Below are 21,280 nucleotides of genomic sequence, written 5' to 3' on the forward strand. Positions count from 1 at the left end.
TAACTTGAAATTAAAAAAATAATTTATTGAGTTGAATCTAATTTTGCTCACATCTAATTGTCGTTAATAGATATTAATATGGCAATGGTGAGAAGGATCTATTTGGTCAAGAGATCATTGACCGGTCTCAACGGTGAAAAGGATCTTAATGTTCCAAATTTTCAATTGTCACCGATGTCAAATTTGATGAATGGAGCGATTATTGGCCAATCTCAATGGTGAAAATGATCTATTTGGTCAAGAGATTAATATAGTTTAATTTTAAATTGATCTAATTGTTGACAATGATAGATAAAAAAAGTTTAAAATTTTAATTTTAATTAGAATTTACTTGGGCTTTAGGAAATGATGATGAGGAGACAAATACTTTAATGGTCCTTTCAATCGGACAAACCACCAAACGACGACGAAAAGAGGTGACAGACTGCTAAAGAGATAAAAGTTATAACTTTTTTATAGTCACTACTAATCCCTATATCAACTTGAAATCAAATTACGTTAATTTTCTCGTCAAACATAACTTTTCCACTGTTAAGATTAATTAACGATTACTTTGTTGATAAAAAATTGAACTTTTACAATGGTTGTCAAATGGAAAATTAAGATTTTGTGGCAAGAAGACTCCACACTGTATTGTCTAACAACAGCTACAAATAGTGATTGTAATGAAAATAAATTAAAAAATAATGATTATAATATAAATTTTAAAATGATGACTAAAATAAAAATGTCCTAAACGTTCATTGATTACCAATGTCGTTTACCCTAAAATCATTTTTGGGAAGGTTGGATCTGTTGTACTTAAACCTAAAGAGTGTCAATTAAAAAATAATTGTTTGTTGGGAATAATATGATTTAAATTAATTAATCAATAAATTAAATATAATAAATATTTATAATAAAAAACTTTTCTTTTCTTTTCTTCCGTCAAGCTCAGTTGATAGAGTGCAAGGCTCTTAACCTTGTGGTCGTAGGATCGAGTTTCACTGAGAGCAATTCATAACGGAGGTCTTCCACGGAAGCTGCTCTCAACCTGGCGTTGAGGGCAGCCTACTACCCTACTTCCCCCTTACCCATTACATACGAGAACATAATCAACTAATTTTACTATAAAATATATATTAAACAGAAAACTTAATCAATAAGTTTTATATAATGAATGAAAACTGATAATTGATAATAATAATAATAAAACTGTAAAATAAATAATTTATTTCAATTAAATCTTATTATAGGCTGTAGATGAAAAAGACTTTGATGGCGAAGCAGCCAGCAGACTACCTGCCCAGATCCTTTATTGCGATCACATTGATGTCCCCTAAAAGTTATCTTATTAAAAATATAATGGTTAAATGTGATCCACTCTCCATACTATCTGTCCCATTAGAATTTAATCTCTCTACTTTTATTTCCCGTGAATTTAATCTTTATGTTTTCGGGTTCAGATATTTAGGTCTAATTATGTATAAAAATAGGCAGACAGAATTTTAAACGTAGAAAAAGTAAGGGACTGAGAGAATATTTTAACCAAATATAATTATGATTAAAGATTGAAAAGTATGGTTTAATTAAATAATGAGAAGAAAAGCAGCCAAAATGTGGGAATTGATTGGATAATGAGTTCAGGGGTCCCCATCTTTCTTAGGAAGATCTTTTAGGCCCTCACAATTAATAATCTGATCCCACCAGTCAGTGGCCTGTGGCCCCAAATCAACCCAACTATTACGTATAGTATATTAAATTATTATTATTATGGTTATTATTTATTTATTTAATGATTTATAATAATTATAAAATAATATTTATTTAAAAATTAATTTATTAATAATATACACGTATTTTGAGACATTTATAATATTAAATTATTAATTTACGATCTCAAATCCTTCTTTTATAATTGACCGATAATATTGGTATTTTTTTATTAGTGATAATACTATTTTTATGATTGGTTTTTAGAACTGGACCGGTTAGCGAACCGGTCATGCTATCGGTTTACTGGTTCAATCGGTTGAATCGGTCTGATCGGTCGAAAGAACCGGACGACGTCATAATTATTTAAAAAAATACCAAAAATATTTAATAAAAATAAATTTTTATATCACAAGTCATATTCAAAGCAAGTCATAACATATATAAGTTAAAAACCATAAAATCAAGTGAAACAAAATGATTCAAATTAACTACAACATAATATTTAAGGTAAAACATATTAAATAATAAATATAATTATATAACTATAATTAAAAAATAAATTTGGGGTTAAAAAAATCATAACAAAATGATATGTTTGGTTTAATTTTTTTAAAACAATCTCACATGGCTAAGAAACATAGAAGAGCATCCAAAAGTCTAAAGAGTAAAAATATGAGAACAAAACAATCTCACATTGCTAAGAAACATAGAAGCGCATCACAACTAACTTCTATAAATAATAGAGGTAAAATGGAGCCTTTTGGTGAGCATTGAGTGAACTATTCTTTTACTTCAATCAAGCTCGAATTTTAGGCTTCAATCGAGCTTCTAATTTTTTTTGAATTCAAGCCTTTTTGAGTTCAAGTTTCAATATTATATTTCGAGTTTGAGTTGAACTTGATAATTTTTAGCTTGTGAGTTTGAGTTGAGCTTACTTTTAAAGTTTTCAAGTTCGAGTCGAGCTCAGCAATACTCGAGTTTGACTTGACTCGTTTAACAAACGACGTTGTTTGCTTTAATTTTTTTTTTTAAAAAAACAAAAAAATCCCTGTTTTTTTCGGTTTTCAGCCGGTCCGGTTCGAACGGTTCAACGATTCTGGCCGGTTCACTAATAGCGGTTCAACCGATTTTGATTGAACCGGACTAAGCAACGGTTTCCGGTTGAACCGGCCGATCCGATCCGATTTTCAAAACAGATGATCAAATTGGTTTTATTAGAATTAAAAATATAATATTATTCAACAAAGTAATCGTCTGCACTTCGGTTCTGAGAAATTTATTAATTTATTTACTTTTAATAATTTAAAGCCACACACGTTGTTAAATGTTCGAGGGCTGAGACACTTATTTCGTTGGACAAGTGGCCACCGACCGAACCGACAATGTTCATTTTGTTAATCCATTTCCGGTCCATGTGCCTTGCACGACATCCTATCTTTGGAAAGGGACAAATACATTGGTTTTATTATTATTATTATTATTATTATAAAATGACAATATATTTCAATGTGGTTTGTAAGCTCATGGTACACAGGATTGGCTGCTATATGTAATGCTGCCATGTTGTCACAAAACAGCAGAACTAGTTCAGTCTTCTTAATGCCAATTTCTTCAAGCAAACTTTTCAACCAAACCAACTCAGAAACAGTCATGATCATGCTCGTGTACTTTGCTTCAGCTGATGATCTCGCTATTGTGCTCTGCTTCTGTGACTTTCATGAAACAGTAGAGTATCCAATTTTGATACAAAAGCTTGTGATAGATCGCCTTGACATAGGGCATGCAACCCAATCTGCATCACAATAAGCTACAATCTTATTGTCACTTGCAGCTTTGAATAACAACCCCTTTCCAGGATCTTTTTTGATATACCTTGCTACTTTAGGTGCAACCTCCATATGACTCTCCTTAAGATCCTGCATGAACTGATTGAGATGATGTACAGTAAATGTTATGCCGGGTCTTGTATGAATTAGGTAAACCAATCTTCTTATTAACCCCTGAAAAATTATTGTCTATTATTAAAGCATCATCAACTTTCTCTCCTACCCCTTCATCAAACTGAGCAGAAGTAAGCTTCAAGTTCTGCTCCAATGGTGTCAAAACACACTTTGCTCTTCCTAGATCAGTGTCATTGATTAACTCCAAAGCATACTTTCTTTAATTCAGAAGAATCCCTTCATGAGACCTCGTCATTTCTAATCCAAGGAAAAAAATCTAAGTCACCCAAATCCCTAATTTTAAAGTTCTTATTTAAGCTTCCTTTTAACTCAGCAATCATCTTGTCATCATAGCCTGTTATTAACAGGTCATCAACATACACCGGTAAAATCACAACACTATTTTCCTTCTTTCTTGTAAACATGGAATAATCAAGCTTACTTTAAACATAACCAGCAGCAAGCAAAGCCTCCGACAGCTTCAACTATCATTGTCTTGAGGCTTGTTTTTAGCCAATACGTTGACATTTGCAGCTTACAAACCATCATTTCTCCTCGGTTGCAAAAACCTTCAAGTAAATACATGTAAACCTCCTCATTCAAATTACCTTGGAGGTTTACATGTATTTACTTGAAGGGTGCTCTTCCGGCTCTCAAGATCCAACCTTCAAGGGCATTTGCATTGCCTTAGAAAAGCAAATCTAATCAGCCGGTGCCACCACGATGCAAATCAGCCTGAATCACTTCAAGTTGCAGGCACTGCTGAAGTTATGAATCATTTTGAGATGTTATTTGGATTGTAGCTGTTGTTGAATTTCACTTTATTGTTGCTGCAAATTACTTCAATTTTCTTCTTGTTTTTCACTGATGGCAATGATTAATCAACAATCATAAATGGTTGCATTATCCAGAAATTAACCGTGATAATTAAAGTGCAAAAAGATGAAACTTGATCATAAAAGGAGGTTGCTGATGATCTAGATGTTGATGATCTGTCTAGGGACATAAATATTCAAGTCTTAAAGTCTAACCCACATACAGAAATTACGGTTTGGAAAAGGAGAACCGTGTTATGCCGAGTTCTGGTCTGAACTTACCGGCTGCGGATAACAACATTCCTGAAACTAGCAAAGGATGAAGTAGCTATTTAACATTCTGATGAATTGCTACTACTAGGGCCTCATATACTTCTCATCGAACTACCTCCAATAGTAATGTACCGTGTAGACAGACCTTTCGAACAACATACTCAAACTATCCTTTGCGCGAAGGATATTGGTCGTGGCAGATTCTTCGAAGGAGAGGAAAGGTAGGGTCAAGTCCTCCTTTGGGGATTTTGATCCTTGACCGCCGTCACTCGTGCCAGTTACATGTTGAGGAAGCAGGCAGAGTATAAGGGGCTTTGTTAAGAAACCAAATACCTGAAACAGAATGATTTCCTTGAATGTCAATTACAACATTCCATTCGGCGTAAAGAAAAACATTACTTCTCATTATGTAGAGCATGGCATTATAGAAGTTACTTCTCGGACTCGAATACGCTTCTCTTAGCAACATACCATCGTAGTGAATAGGACAACTATTATGGTGTTGGTTATCATTGCAGCATTAACCGGATCCATGTAACACCAGAAAATGTGAACTGTAATAATCAACCAAGAAATTCAGTAGGAAAATGGAATTCCTCTTAGAATAAGTTCAGTTCTACATGCACAGACGTTTTAACCATATCAACCTGCTAACAAAACTGAGATGTGATAATACCTGTTTAAAAGCCAATGCAATCGATACCGCGCCTCGCATTAGCCCAGCCCACCAGATAACCACCTGTATAGAAAGAATGTAGTTAAACTTGTATTCAACCAATCACATAGGAAACATCTTACAAGAAGGTTTAAATGGAACAATTGAACCAGTAACCTGGTGTTTAAAAGTTAATGGATGCGCTCTGTTGGGACGCCTGTTCATAAGATTGAAATCAACTGAGAGAGGGAACACAAATGCAGCACGACCAAGCAATATTAGAAGATCTAAGGTGCCGAAGGTGCCCATCAAAGTCGTAAAACTGGAAGAAACAACTCAAAATCGATATCAGAAGCTACACGTTAAGTGGATGTATACCGTTTTTGAAGGAAAAAGTTATGCATAAGTAGACACCTCAGTCTAGTCATCTTCCATTTCTCCACATCAAGTGCATCCATTCCTACATAGAGAAAGATGAAGGTTTCTGCAACAAATGACATCATTGCAAATATATGCCTGCAAAAAGAACGAAAATGGTGGGATGTTAAGCCTTGTCGAGCTAAATGAACCAATAAAAATAAGTATCTAATTTCAAAATACATGCCTTGTCGTAATTCTTGAGCTTTCGGTCACATTGTATGATGCGTAGTGTGACATCAGAATTGCACAGAAGCAAACAGTAAGGATACCACTAAGGTCTAACAGCTGCACAAAGAAACTGTTGGTGGACTAACTCATTTAGAGAACATTAAGATAAACTCATTATCGGGTGTTACCTCGGCTAACATGTAAGAAAGATATGCCATTAAAACCATAATAGCAAGTTCACGAACAGTTGAATATCTGCAAACAGAATACAAGTTTTACTAGGATGTCTCCACTAGAAAGAAGATAAAATAATGAGCATTACCGTATTTTCCGTTGTTACAAGTCCTAACCTTCCAAAATATAAGGTTTTGAGCAAATATGCTGTTACAAGTCCGAACTGCAAGAGAACAAGAAAAATCATAGCAGGATTAAGTACTTACACTGCCTAACATTATACTAAATGATAAGTTAACTCACGGTAACTCCAAGAGCAGTACTCGTTGAGAACAGGTAAATGAAATCACCAATCAACTTGAGAAATGTTTGGCTGTTAATTCTCTAAACATCGATATTTTGAATCGCATTGAAGAGAACAACCGTTGTCGCATCATTCACTACTCCTTCTCCAAAGACTAGGCTGTATAATAAAGGATTTTCATCTTGATGAAGAACCTATAAGGAAGCCATCGAATCTAAAAGCCTCTTCCGGTGTAATATAAAGCAAAAACAAGAAAAAAAATTTGCAAACTGACCATCCTGTAATGTACAAACTGTAGCTGTTGATGAGAAAATAGTTCCCACAGCTGAAACAAAACAGCATGAAATTCAGACAACGCTAGTAAGAAATTAACCATGAATTTGAGTATTAGTCGACAACATAACATCGTTAATAGCCTCACCGAGGTATTCTCGTGGATTCAAACCACCAAACCCTAACTTGGGAAACAGCCACCAGCTGCCTAGGACAACAGTACCATCCAAGAACTTAGACAAAAAAGTTTTCACGCAAGTAGCCGCGCAAACGCCACCAAACCATAGTATTAAATTGTGGCCGCAACGCAGCCACATTGTAACTTTTTCAAGGTCAAGACGACACTGTAACCGCATCCGCAATTTAAAACCATAGTTATTTTAGGAAATAAATCACGATATAACGTGTGCAACACAGCAGCTGCGACCGTATTTTAGTACTATGCACCAAACAAATATGAAACAGAAAAACCAAAGCCTAGACGGAATTGAAATTACCAGCCGTAACGATTGCGGAAGAGATAAAAACCTCGATCACTCCGAACAGCATGATGGTTACAAAAGTTCTGAAAGAGCTGCTTCTTCTTCACCTGAAATCTGCAAGCACAGCAGCAAATAGTGAAGTTCATCGAGTTTCGAAATCCAGGTTAATTCAACAGATTAACAAAAAAATGAAAACTTTTTTACCCTGCATTGAATATAATAGGGGGAAATAGATAAATGAAGAAGAGTTGTTCGTCGAATCTTAGGATGTGAGAGCTTTTCCCTTTGCTCAATAACAAGATCACTGTTCCAGCTATGCTTCCCTGAGACCGCCAACAAGAGTAAGAACACACTCGAAAGTTGCAGAGAAACGAGAGAAAGAGAAGAGGTTTTACAATTATGATTGCAGTGATTGATTCAATCACCCATCGGTTCTCTTAAAGCAAATGTCCAATGACTAAACACAGGCAGAGAATTGCCACGAACACTGAAACTGGCACCACCTGCTCATGCTGATGAGCTAAGTTTGTCATAAACTCAAACATCTCCATTAATGATTCTTCTTTCCTTTACTTAATTTTGCATTCACTATCTGCAAAATGCAGGATTAAAGGGAATATTTGATGAATTTTCCGGCAAAATTGAGTGTTGGTTGTGTCACGTAGGGGTTGAGTTTGCATGGATAATGCCAGGTGTCACTACGAGCATGACCTATATAACCTCTTGTTGTCGAAAAGGAACGAAAAACGGATCAAGATAGTTTTAGAACTATGTTGGAGAGTCGTATGACATTTCTATGAGCATGCATGACACAACATCAGTTAATTTGTATCCATTTTGTTAATTTGTTATATACATGACATTATACTTTTGTATCCATATTAAACAAACGATATTGATATGAAACTTTTATTGGGATTTCTAAAGCTTAGACCTTGAGATTAATGTAAATATTTTTATCACGATTTTATTTGTTTAGGTAAACACTAGAAAGAGATAAAAGAGACGTGTTTGCACGTGCCAAAAAAATCCGAGCGTATTATTATCAACGTATAGTGATAACTAACACATGGCCTACCCATGTGGTTTTGATTTGTCATGCAACATTGAGATAAATACAGTTTCATTATCATTAATAGTAATACTAAAATTATAACCTTTAACCTTATTATATATATCCCTAGTCCTGCCAACGACAACGAGTGTTGACACAAGTAGTCGAGATTCAGAAATTTGAGCTTGTAAGATCAAATTCGAATTTCACCACCGTCACACTCTTGGTGGGCAATGTGTAAAGTCCTATATAAATCACAATTGTGTTTTAGTTATGCCCTAACATTTGATTGAGGAGTCATCCCTCACCTAAACTTTTTATGAACCAAAATATATATATCCCTAGTCCTTACTTTAAAACTAGGGTAAAGTACCTTGTAATTAAAATACACAAATGGTTCCACTCTAGGATATTGTTTGTTAAGTACTTCGATTATTAAAAGTACAAAAAGATCTTTTGATCATAGGTTGTTACTTTGTTGAGTCCCTTAACTATTAAAAGTTATAAAATGATCACCAACTATTCATATATTTCAAACTCATACTTTTCCATTAAAATATTGACAGTCGTATGAGCTGACGTTAACATGCTGACTAAGATATGATAAAATTTGACATCAAATTAATCGAATTGTATAGTAGTTTTAGATTCCTAGATCATATTTAGGTTTGTAAATGAACCGAATGAATACGAACAAGGGTTTATTCATGTTCGTTCATTTAACTTTAATCGAACGAACACGAACAACTAAACAAACAGAATGTCTTGTTCGCGTTTGTTAATTAAGAAATTTAGCTTGTTCGTATTCATTCATGTTCGTGTTAAAATAATAAACAAACATAAATTTACGAACGTAATCGAATACATACAAACAACACAAAATTAATTGGGTCTATATTTGAGAAGATTTTTTTTTATTTCCAAATAATTTTAGGATTTGTATTTTTTAATTGATTTAAGTATTTTTTTTATATGGGTTTGAAATTAATTGAGTTTAAAAATATTAATGGGATAAAGGTTAAAATTTATTAAGTCTTAAAATTTCAAACGGGTTTTAAGAACATAAACGAACGAATTACCGAAAGTTCACAAACGTAATGAACGAACAAGACTTTTGGTCGTATTTGTTCATTTAATTAAATGAGCATAAACGAACTTCCCACCGAATGGTTACGAACGATTGATGAACGTTTGGTTCGTTTACATGCCTAATCATATTTTATCACATCTTAGTCATCAGATTAACATCCAGTTCAGAAGACCATTAATTTTTTAATGAAAAAAATGAATTTGGAATATAAGAATAGTCGTGAATGAATATCTTGTAACTTCTAATGGTTGAGTAATTCAATAAAATAATATTAAAAATAAAAAAATTTAATGAAACAACGTCTTATAATCAATGACCATTTATGTAATTTACCTTGAATATTATTGACCTAAGTCTTCGACGTGAACTTATCAACAGCAAAGGCTACATTTTAAATTCAAGTCCCATTATATATAATTTTTTTAATAATGACAGTTTTTAAATATATATATATATATATATATTGACGAAATCAAAATCAATTCAATAAAATGAGTGGTCTTCAGGATTTGGTTTGATTCAATATAGAAGACATTATTGCAATTTGCAAATATCAATGAAATTAAGGAAATGTCCAAGTGTGGTAGTTTTAATATACAGTTAAAAAGTGTTATTAATTTTGTTATTGTTTAAATAATAAAATCAGTAAAAATTATTATAAATATTATTATTTCTATCGGTTTTGTTATTGTTAGACATCGAAATATTAAAAAATATTGATATTTTAGGTATAAATAATAATATTTTAAATAATTTTTTTTACTAATTTTATTATTTAAATAATAACAAAACTGATAACGATTTTTTTAATTGTAAGATGAAATTAGCTTTTGATTTAGTGGGTACTCTTCCTTCCCTTTAGCAATTACTTCTCATTGACTGCGTCTCATGCTTTCTGCTCCACTTCCTCTGCAAATTGCAATGTCACCACCCTGTTTATTTTGCTTCTTTTACGAGTTGAACGAGACTCAAAATTTAATATTAATCAATTAAATTAAAACCTTAAATTTCATATTTGGATATTTAATTTTCTAAAATTATTATATAGTGGACCAATCATTTGATTCCATGTCATTGTATTTTTGGTTCGTACAATCCCATGTGGTGACAGATTGGAATTGTGTGCCAGAGAAACTTGCTATGGATATGTTAATGCCTAAATCTTGGGTTGCTTTCTGTTTTTTTGAGACAAAGGTCTTTTAATTCTACTAATTTTAAAATTTAGATATCTTAAAAAACAACTAAATCATATAAATTTAGGGTCGAGACTTAATTCTATTAATTTTAAAACAAAAGGATCCCAAAAATAATTATACCAAGAAATTTGGGGGACAAGGACTTAATTGTAATAATTTCAAAATGTCCAATGGCCTAAAATGTAGTTAGCCCATCAATGTTCGAAGCAGCTACCCCTTTCATCCCTAACGTGGCTTCGTCTCTGATCTTATGATGACACATTATTATTATTATTATTATTATTATTATTATTATTATTAATTTTTAAAGATATTTGATCAAAATAAAATCAAAACACGATATTAAATATGATTTAAAAAAACTAAATAAATAAATAAATATAATTAAAATGTTTATAACCCTAATAATGGAAGCAATCAAAAATTTAGAGAAAAATCACTAAAATACTCTTACAAAAGTAAAATATTAAACCTAAAGATACGAATAAATATAAAATATTCCATTGAGAATGACGACTAAATTAAAACCCAATAACTTTAATAAAAACTCATTTGCCTTTGTCGAATGAGAAGCTTTACAAAGTAATAAAGGAGTGGAGAGTGACCCAAACAATCTGGCATGGTGTTTCGCTACATAATTCTGATTACATCGACAAACAACCTTTTACCAAACGAAGGGATCTGATAATACGTGACTATAAAAAACCAATCAGAAAATAAATACAATGATGATTTTTGTGCGATAACCAAAACGTCCATAAAGGTATGCGAAAAACGTATCAAAAACCATAAAGATTGTACCGTAGGAGCAAAGAAAACACGTGCACAAGAGTGATTTGCGTTTAGTACCTAAACTATCAATTTTAATACCTAAACTTTTACTTTTTTTAAAATTTAAAGTTAAATTTTGAACGAGATACTAAAATAAAATTAAAATAAAATTTTTAACAGTATGTGCTAAAATGAAACAAAAATTAAACTTTATATATGATTTTTTTTTAAAAAAATTAAGTATTTAAATGGATTAAAAACTGATAGTTTAAATATTAAATACGTAATTTACCCAAAATAAAATAAGGTGTCAATTTTCATTTTGGGTCATATAAAATAAAAAACAAAACCCCTTTTCTACATGATTGAAACCCATTGACTCTTTCAAAATCCCAAAGTGGTAAACGCGATTTGCCAACCTTTCAATTTCACCATCATGAATTGTCTAAAAGCTCAAATGCCATTTTTTTTCAATGTGGTGGCATCCCACAAACGAACGTGACCATTTTGCGCGTTTCTGGGAATGGGAAACCAATGAGATATTCCCACGTGGATACTTGCCAGGTTGACAACGCCCCCACCCCCATGTTGTGGACCCCTATCCAGCTGTCCTCAAATTAGGAACTCGGTGCATTTCCACGGCCACGTCGCTTTCAGACTCAGTTGCTGGCTCAGTGGCTCGGATTGTAAAGGGTCGAGCCCTACTGGTTCATTCATTGGGTGGTCTGGTCCGCTAATTAGTTCCGACCGGGTCAGCACATTTTTACAATAACTTTATCAGGTTTTGTTTTATAAAAATAATTTAATCCTCAATTAAAATATTATTTTAAATATATTATTAATCATTAAAAATTAAAATAGATGTTTAATATGTCATGATATAATAATTATCTTAGCCCTTAAAAATATATACATTTTATCAATTTAATTATAGTTCAAAACAATTTAATAAATTCAACATTTTATATTCTGAAATTCATCATTTAGTATACGAGTGATATAATCAAACTAAAAGTTTGTCGTATCGAAATAATATATTTGATCATAAACAATAATAAGTCTCTCTTAAATTCTTATTACACTAAAAAAGTAACGTAACATTTTTAGGAGAATATAATTTAAAGAGAAGAACAAATGTTACACCCTCAACTCAATGTAGTCGAGAATTGAAATAACGATGTTACACAACATCTAAAAAATAATTACTCTTAACCTAATTCGAATATCAAACATTTAAATTAATCTAGTTATGAATTTAGGGTCCAAATGATTATTATAGTCTCAAACACACACTTCAAGGATTATTTGGGTCAATAAAACATGCTTTGAGGACATATATATTAATTGAGGATTAAATTGTATCAATTCAAAATCTATCTGTAATAGCATTTATATTATTCATTCAGTATTAATATTGTTCGTGAATCAATATCGACACTAAAAGAATGATATTGACAACTAATTTAATTTATCAATATTTTTTTTTTGAAAGAGGGTACTTTGTATTAGAGGAGATTACAAAGTACACCACCTCGAGGACCTCATTAAAAAACCTCCCTAAGCCTAAGTGGAGGAAAAAGAGTAACCTTGAGGCAGTTAAAATGAAATATTCTGGAAACAGTTGCATACAATCTATCCCCAGCCCAACTCATGGACAACAAACACGAACCACTGCCATGGAAAATGAGAAAGACGTAGAATACACAGACCCTAAACCCAAGGAAAGATAGCGTTACAACTAGAAGACAAACCACAACAGCAACCGAAACAAGGGTGAAGCCAAGCACTGAGAATTAAAGACCTCACAAACTGAAACCGGATCAACAAAGCAGGAATATCAAGCAACAATTGAACCGAAAAGCTAGCATTAGATCAACCCAAAAAGAAAGTAATTCGAATGCTCTCAGACCTGGGCGAGTGTTCAACACTCTGGCTAAGAACTTTCAAAAATAACACAGTATCCACCACAGGACTTCAATTAACCGCAACCAAATATAATAGCATCCGGACAACGCACAAAATCTAGTACTTGAGGAACTAGTGTCGGCCATAAAACATTACCCCAAAAACCAACCTGCAGTAATACCAAATTGAATAGCTAATCAACAGTGAATAAAGCGCCATTGAATCTAGATTTATTTCTGCACAACCAAATCTGCCAAATTAAACCGAAAAAGCCAAGATGCCAAAGATTCCTCACTTTCCTTCTAATAAACTGTGACGACCACACCTGTAGAAGCTGTCTAACATCAATGGGGAAGATAATCCTAACTCTCCATAAGTAACACCACCTTTGCCACACTTGCCAAACAACACTACAATGGCAAAGCACATGGCTAACATCCTCCTGGTGCTCTTTGCAAAACAGGCAAAGAGGCTGAACGCTAGCATTAACCCCTCTCTTCATCAATTCAGAAGCTACCGGCAGTCTGCTATACATCGCTTTCCAAACAAAAGCAGTTACTTTGGGAGGTGCAAATTTGTTCCAGACTTTATACCATAACGGATCTTGTAACTTACCGACCGATGCCAACTTAATGCAAAAATCTCTAGAATTATAGATGCCATTAGAAGCCCCTGACCACTTCAAACTATCTACCCCAGGAAACGTAGAAACTCCACTGTTAATAACTTGATTGAAACGATTCCAACTTGGAATTTCCCATGAGAACAACTCTCGCCTCAACTCGATGTTCCAAGACCACAAACCATTCACCCAACTTCCGAACTCACTGATTTTGCCCTGTTTATTAGTGACCAACCCATATATTCTAGGGAAAGCTTCCTTCAAGGAACGAACACCAGTCCAGAAGTCAGACCAGAAGTCAATTCGAACACCATTCCCCATAACACACCGAACATCGAGTAAGAACTCTTCCTCATTTGATATCACCGAGCACACTATTTCTTTCCATAATCCATTTGAGGAACGAGCGGAAATTCCTTTGGGTAAAATCGCGAGAGGATCATAGTTATATTTAGCAACAATAATCTTTTTCCATAAGCTTTCGGTATCCTCACTAAAGCGCCAAATCCATTTGTTCAACAACGCATGATTCCTGACTTTAACATCAAAGAAACCCAAACCACCATGAGATTTCGGACCACAAACCATATCCCACTTAATCCAATGAATACCTCTATCAGCCTTAACATTCCACAGAAAACTCGATATACATTTATTAATCATATATGCTATGGATTTTGGCATAGAAAATAACGACATGTAATACACCGGCAAGTTTACCAAGACGAACTTAATCAGTGTAATCCTACCCCCGAAAGAGAGTAAATTTCCTTTCCAACTTTGAAGACGGGATCTGACCTTCTCCACAATAGGTTGCCACATCATTTTGTGATTTTTCCTATAACCTAACGGCAGTCCCAAATACAATGTTGGCAGCCTAGCCGAATCACACCTCAACGAGATAGCCCATCCTTTAATTCTTTCATCTACCACATTAATACCAAATAATTTCGTCTTCGGCAGATTTAATTTCAGACCAGCTACGACCTCAAATATTCTCAGAACACGAAACAAATTGAGGATCTTATCTTCATTTGCTTCTGAGAAAAGAATTAAATCATCAGCAAATTGGATGTGTGAAACACCTACATTACTTCTCCCAATATGCACACCTCGACACACATCGAGTGCGACTGCTTTCTTCAACAATCCACTGAGCGCTTCTCCAACCACATTAAACAAAAACGGTGATAGCGAGCAGCCTTGCCTAAGGCCCCTTTTAATTGAAAAATATTGCGATGGACACCCATTAACCAACACAGCAATCTTAGGCGTCGAAATACACAAGTGAATCCATTTCCTCCATCTCTTTCCAAACCCCATTTTCTTTAGAATAAAATTCATAAAATCCCAGTCTACTGTGTCGTAAGCTTTGCTAAAGTCTGCTTTAACCATAACCGCTTCGCTTTTATTTTTTTTAACTCATCTACGACCTCATTCGCTATCAAGGAGCAATCTAATATTTGTTTACCGGCTAAGAAAGCAAACTGATTCTCGCCAATCACTTCGTTAATACAAGCTGCCATTCTCTTCGCCAAAACACGCGCCACAATCTTATAAATACTCCCCACCAACGAGATAGGTCTGAAGTCCTCAGGATAGACAGCTTGTAATTTCTTTGGAATTAGAGTAATAAATGATTTATTGAAGGAGAAATCTGAAATTTTCCCCCAATAAAAATCATCCAAAAACTTCATAACATTAGATTTCACATACATCCAAAATTTCTTGAAGAAGTCCAAACTAAACCCATCCGGACCGGGCGCTCTAGAGCCATCCGAAGAAAGAATGGTGAACCAAACCTCCTCTTCCGAAAAAGGCCTTTCGATCCATCTACTCGAAGAAGAATTGATCCTTTTAAACGGAATATCAAACTTCTTTAACGGAATAGTATTAACTTCGTTATAGCAAGAGCGAAAGTGATTGACGAAAGCATGTTGGATCCCTGATTGATTTTTGAAGATCGAATCATGCACCTTCAACTTCGAAATCTGATTCGTACGACCTCTTAGCACAGCAGTGAGGTGAAATTTTTTTGTATTTTTATCACCTTCCTTAAACCATTTTAGTCTCGACTTTTGCAACCACTCTCTTTCCGTCTTCCTATACTCCGCCCACAGCTTCGCCCTAACTGATATAATTCCAGCCTGAGTAGCCTTATCAGATGGATTCACCAAACACAAATTTTCTAAAGAATCAATTTTTTTTCATATTCCACAACCGGATCAGACTTTGAATTTCTTCTCGCTTCGGCCCAATCCTTAGTCACCTTCTTGGTTAACAACAGAACATGACTCAAATCTTGCCCATGATTTGCGCCGAAGACCATCCTTATTTTATCAGCAAGGGAAGGGTCGTCAGCCCAATGGTTGAACCATTTAAACGGCCTACAAGCCTTCTTCAGCTTCCCTTCACATAACAAGATAGGATTATGATCGGATAAGCCTCTATGAAGCGTAGCTTGCACTAGTGTCGGACTTAAACACACAATGTCAGCCGAAATTAGAAATCTGTCGAGCCTACTGGATGCTGTACTCAAACCTCCCCTGAACCATGTAAAAACGCTGCCCGAAATAGGAATATCAACCAAGTCCCACTTTGAAATGAAATCTTCGAAAACCAACATGGAACACGAAATGTTGTGAACCCCTGTTCTTTCCAAGTCCGATCTGACAATATTAAAGTCCCCGCCCACAATAATCGGAACCTTCAGATTTTCTATAATGAGATTTAACTGATCAAAAAAACTCACTCTTTCGCCATGGGTATTCGGACCATAGACATTGATGATGCCTATTTCCAAGTTTAGATGCACAATCAGACCTTTCAACACTATAAATCTCTTGTAAACATTACTGCAATTTACTTTAAAGAAATCTCTATCCCACAAAGAGATCAACCCCCCTGATGCACCTTCTGCCGGAGCACAAACCAACTCCGAAACAAACCTACCCTTTAACCTTCTCTCAACACCAACAGGTAAGTTCACAACTTTAGACTCCTGCAACAGCACCACCCTAGCATTATTTGAATTAATAACCCGACTAACTGCTCTAATTTTCTCAGCCTTACCCAACCCTCTTACATTCCACGACAATACAGAAAGACCAAAATCCATAAGAACCTAAAAAACACACAGGAAATTCACACCCAAATAACTAAACTCGGATTTAAGACTCACCCGATTGACGACTGGACGCCAATCTCTGAAGGACCCTCTCCCTTGAAGCACCAAACTGCACGCCCAATGTATCTGCCACTGCTAAGCATGCCTCTGCTTCAATATCATTTCCAGAAGGTTGAACTAAAAACTCTTTAACTGTAGACCCAATCCGAATTTGAGAACTTCCAGAAATTTTCCTCTTCCTTCTACCCTTAACGCTCTTCTTCTTTTTAAGGGATTGAGCACTAAAAAGAACCTGTCCACCTTTCTGCGAGATTGAATTTTTACTAGCACCCCTCGCTGCCTTACCCACAACAGACTTAAAAATTCCATCGGAGCTAGGAGAGACTGTGTCTCTGTCAACCGGTGATGGAAATACCCGAATACCGCCCACACAGCCTTGAATAGAAGAAGCTTCTATAATTGGAACTTCTAATAATCTGGAACTATTGGATACGGAATTTGACACTCCAAGTTGGGCTGACTCTCTATTAATATCCACAAATCCAATGCTATCATCAACCAACACATTCAAAGGCCCATCATTAGACATTATGGGCACCTCGTGTAATTCGTCACCGACAGCCTCCACTATCCCCACAACAGAAACAACATGCGTAGACCTACTTTTCAGAAAACTGTGTTCACACATCCTGCTTTGAATTTCCAATAAACTATCTCCCATACAGCCTGCCTCGAGCCCATCAACAGCAGCAGCTCCGTCCAGCAGCCTAGGAAAGCGAGCGGCACCATCATCTGCTGGAGCAACCATACCACCTCCCGGCTTAGTGCCATCTATGAACACTCTCTCTTCTTCATGGACCTCCGTCAGAATTTTAATGGAGAAAACCCTATCATTAATGAGAACGGAACATCTATCCGGTACCGCCGACGCACACTGCACTTCCAAAAGAATCTTGGCTTCATCAAAACGAATTCTATTTCTGGTTTCTTCATGAATAGAGACAACTGAGCCCCACAAGTTCCCTAACTCATTGAAGAATTTGTTACTCCACACTAACAGGGGAACATCTATTAATATAACCCATATTTTCCTTTTAAGACTCTGCTCGTACCCTTCTAAAAATTCTAATTCATCAAACCAGGTTCGGAGCCACTCATCTCTACTATCCCAGCACGCCTTACGCTCCAATGTCCCCTTAAACTGAATAACCACCAGCACCTCTTGCCAGATACTAACTCTAACATCAAAACCTTCTACCATGAATGCTGTGAGAATAATGTCCTCATTATACATCTTTTTGATTTTGCCGACCAAACATGACTCTCTCCATCGTAACTCATACTTAGGGACCATAATATTTGAATTTGGTGCAAGCTTATCCCGGTTTAAGCTAAGAGAGCTATCATCCGAAATGTTAACATGAATAACAGCACCCGAAACAACTATCCCAGAATGCTGAAACGCTTTTGCCTGATCTTGAGGCAGACCAGCATCCTTCCTGCCTCCCAAAGTATCCTTATAGGACCTGGAATCTCTCAACGCCGGCTTCCACACCCTCTTCACCTCTTTCCCAGACTCATATATGTTGCTTATTTGTTCCGAGGATTTCTCATGGACCACTTTAATTCTATAACCGTCCATTAACCTCCCATCTGCCCTCCGAACCGCTGCACTAGCTTCATTCTTCCTTCTATACCTAACGAAAGCAAATGTGGATCCAGCATATAGTCTTCTTCTGCTTCTGTAAGCAATAAAAACATCCACCACTACACCATACTCCATGAAAGCTTCCTTTAGAGTAGCCGGATGAATCCTCTTGCTAACAAAATTAACAAAAACAGTATGAGTCAGTAACGATCGATCGGCTCTCATCTTTTCCGTATCACTTGGTTTCATCAAGGCGATGGCTTTTTAGCCGTTTCTTGGCAATTTCCTTGTCGACAATTTATCAATATTGAAAGTAATTATAGTATCAATATCAGAACATGATATTGATATTAAATCAAATTTAAGGTGAATTTCATTATATAAATAGTGATAAATCTAATAATTTAAAAATAAAAGTCCAAAATTTTGATATTTTGTTTAGATAAAATGGTTATTTTTTTTATGTTATAGACATATTAAATTTAATTTAATTATTCATCTAAATTAATTAAAATATATTCGATCTTCTAAAGAACTTTATGTATTTGTCATGTATACATGTAAGGACAGAGCCAGAATTAAATATTGACAGGGGCTAAAATATTAGACTATTTAAGAAAAATATAAAGACTTATTAAGTATTTAAACTCGAAATTCAGCATGAATCAAGTGATCTTACTGATTAAGAGATTGTCGTTATCCTTAAGGTCCCGAGTTCAAACACGTATGTAGGGGTATAAGTGTTTATTGTCAAATAGTTGAATGTATTTATACAAATATTACCTTGTATTAACCCTAAATTAAAAAAAACTAAAAACTCAAAAGACAACATCTAGTTTATCTAATATTTAAACTTACAATGACTTAAATTGTAATTAGACTAAAAATTTGAGAACACATAATTATCATTCTTTAATTCGACCCCTACTTGATTAAATATTTAATAAATTTAAATATTTATTTTTACATGAATCAAAATATTATTAAACTAAAATTATATCTAATATATATAAATTTTAATAGGGTCGGTGTCCCTTGAGCCCTAAGGAAGTCCGTCATACATGGATAATGCCACGTAGGGGTTGCGTTTGCATGGATAATGCCAGGTGTCACTACGAGCATGACCTATATAACCTCTTGTTGTCGAAAAGGAACAAAAAAAATGGATCAAGATAGTTTTAGAGCTATGTTGGAGAGTCATATGACATTTCTATGAGCATGCATGACACTACATCAGTTAATTTGTATCCATTTTGTTAATTTGTTATATACATGACATTATACTTTTGTATCCATATTAAAAAAAACGATATTGATATGAAACTTTTCTTGGTATTGTCTAAAGCTTAGACCTTGAGATTAATGTAAATATTTTTATCACGATTTTATTTGTTTAGGTAAACACTAGATATTGTCAACGTATAGTGATAACTAACACATGGACTACCCATGTGGTTTCTATTTGTCATGCAACATTGAGATAAATACAGTTTCATTATCATTAATATTAATACTTAAATTATAACCTTTAACCTTATTATATATATCCCTAGTCATACTAACGAGTGTTGCCACAAGTAGTTGGAATTCAAGAATTTACGTTTGTAAGGTTAAATTTGAATCCCACCACTGTCACTCTTGGTAGGCAATATGTAAAGTCTTATGTAAATCACAATTAGGTCTTAGTTATGCCATAACCCTGAATTAGTGGAACCACCCCTGACCTAAATTTATGTACCAGAAAAAATATATCCCTAGTCCTTACTTTAAAATTAGGGTAAAGTACCCTGTAATTAAAATACACAAATGGTTCTACTTTAGGATATTGTTTGTTGAGTACTTCGATTAGTAAAAGTTACAAAAGGATCTTTTGATCATAGGATGTTGTTTTGTTGAGTCCCTTAACTATTAAAAGTTACAAAACAATCACCCAACTATTCATATACTCATTCTTTTCCATTAAAATATTGACAGTTGTCTGAGCTGGACGTTAACAATCTAACTAAGATATGATAAAATTTGATCTTAAAATTATTCGAATTGTATAGTAGTTTGAGATTCCGGGATCAAATTTAGGTTTGTAAATGAACCGAATGAACACGAACAAGGGTATGTTCATGTTCGTTTATTTACGAACGAACACGAACAACTAAATGAACAAAATGTCTTGTTCACGTTTGTTCATTAAGAAATTTACCTTGTTCGTGTTCATTCATGTTCGTGCGTTAAAATGATAAAAGAACATAAATGAACGAATATAAACGAATACATGCAAACAACATAAAATTAATTGGGTCTATAATTGTGAAGATGTTTTCTTTCCAAATAAATTTAGGATTTATATTTTTTAATTGATTTGAGTATTTTTTTTTATTTGGGTTTGAAATTAATTGAGTTTAAAAATATTAATGGGATAAAGGTTAAAATTTACTAAGTCTTAAAATTTCAAACAGGTTCGGAGAACATAAACGAACGAATTACCGAACGTTCACAAACGTAAATGAACGAACAAGACTTTTGGTCATGTTTGTTCATTTAATTAAACGAACATAAACGAACTTTCTACCGAATGGTTCACGAACGATTGTTGAACGTTTGGTTTGTTTACATGCCTCATCATATTTTATCATATCTTAGTCATCAGGTTAACATCCAAAATCAGACGACT

At 34.3% G+C, this 21,280-nt stretch overlaps 1 pseudogene; it reads right to left on the minus strand.

Annotated features, from left to right (window-relative positions):
• Positions 1 to 4,807: 4,807 nt before the first annotated feature.
• Positions 4,808 to 7,767, minus strand: LOC120145110 (annotated as a pseudogene).
• Positions 7,768 to 21,280: the final 13,513 nt, after the last annotated feature.

Source organism: Hibiscus syriacus, unplaced genomic scaffold, assembly GCF_006381635.1.
Source record: "Hibiscus syriacus cultivar Baekdansim isolate YM2019G1 unplaced genomic scaffold, ASM638163v2 tig00110893_pilon, whole genome shotgun sequence".
In the NCBI taxonomy this organism is placed as follows: Eukaryota; Viridiplantae; Streptophyta; class Magnoliopsida; order Malvales; family Malvaceae; genus Hibiscus; species Hibiscus syriacus.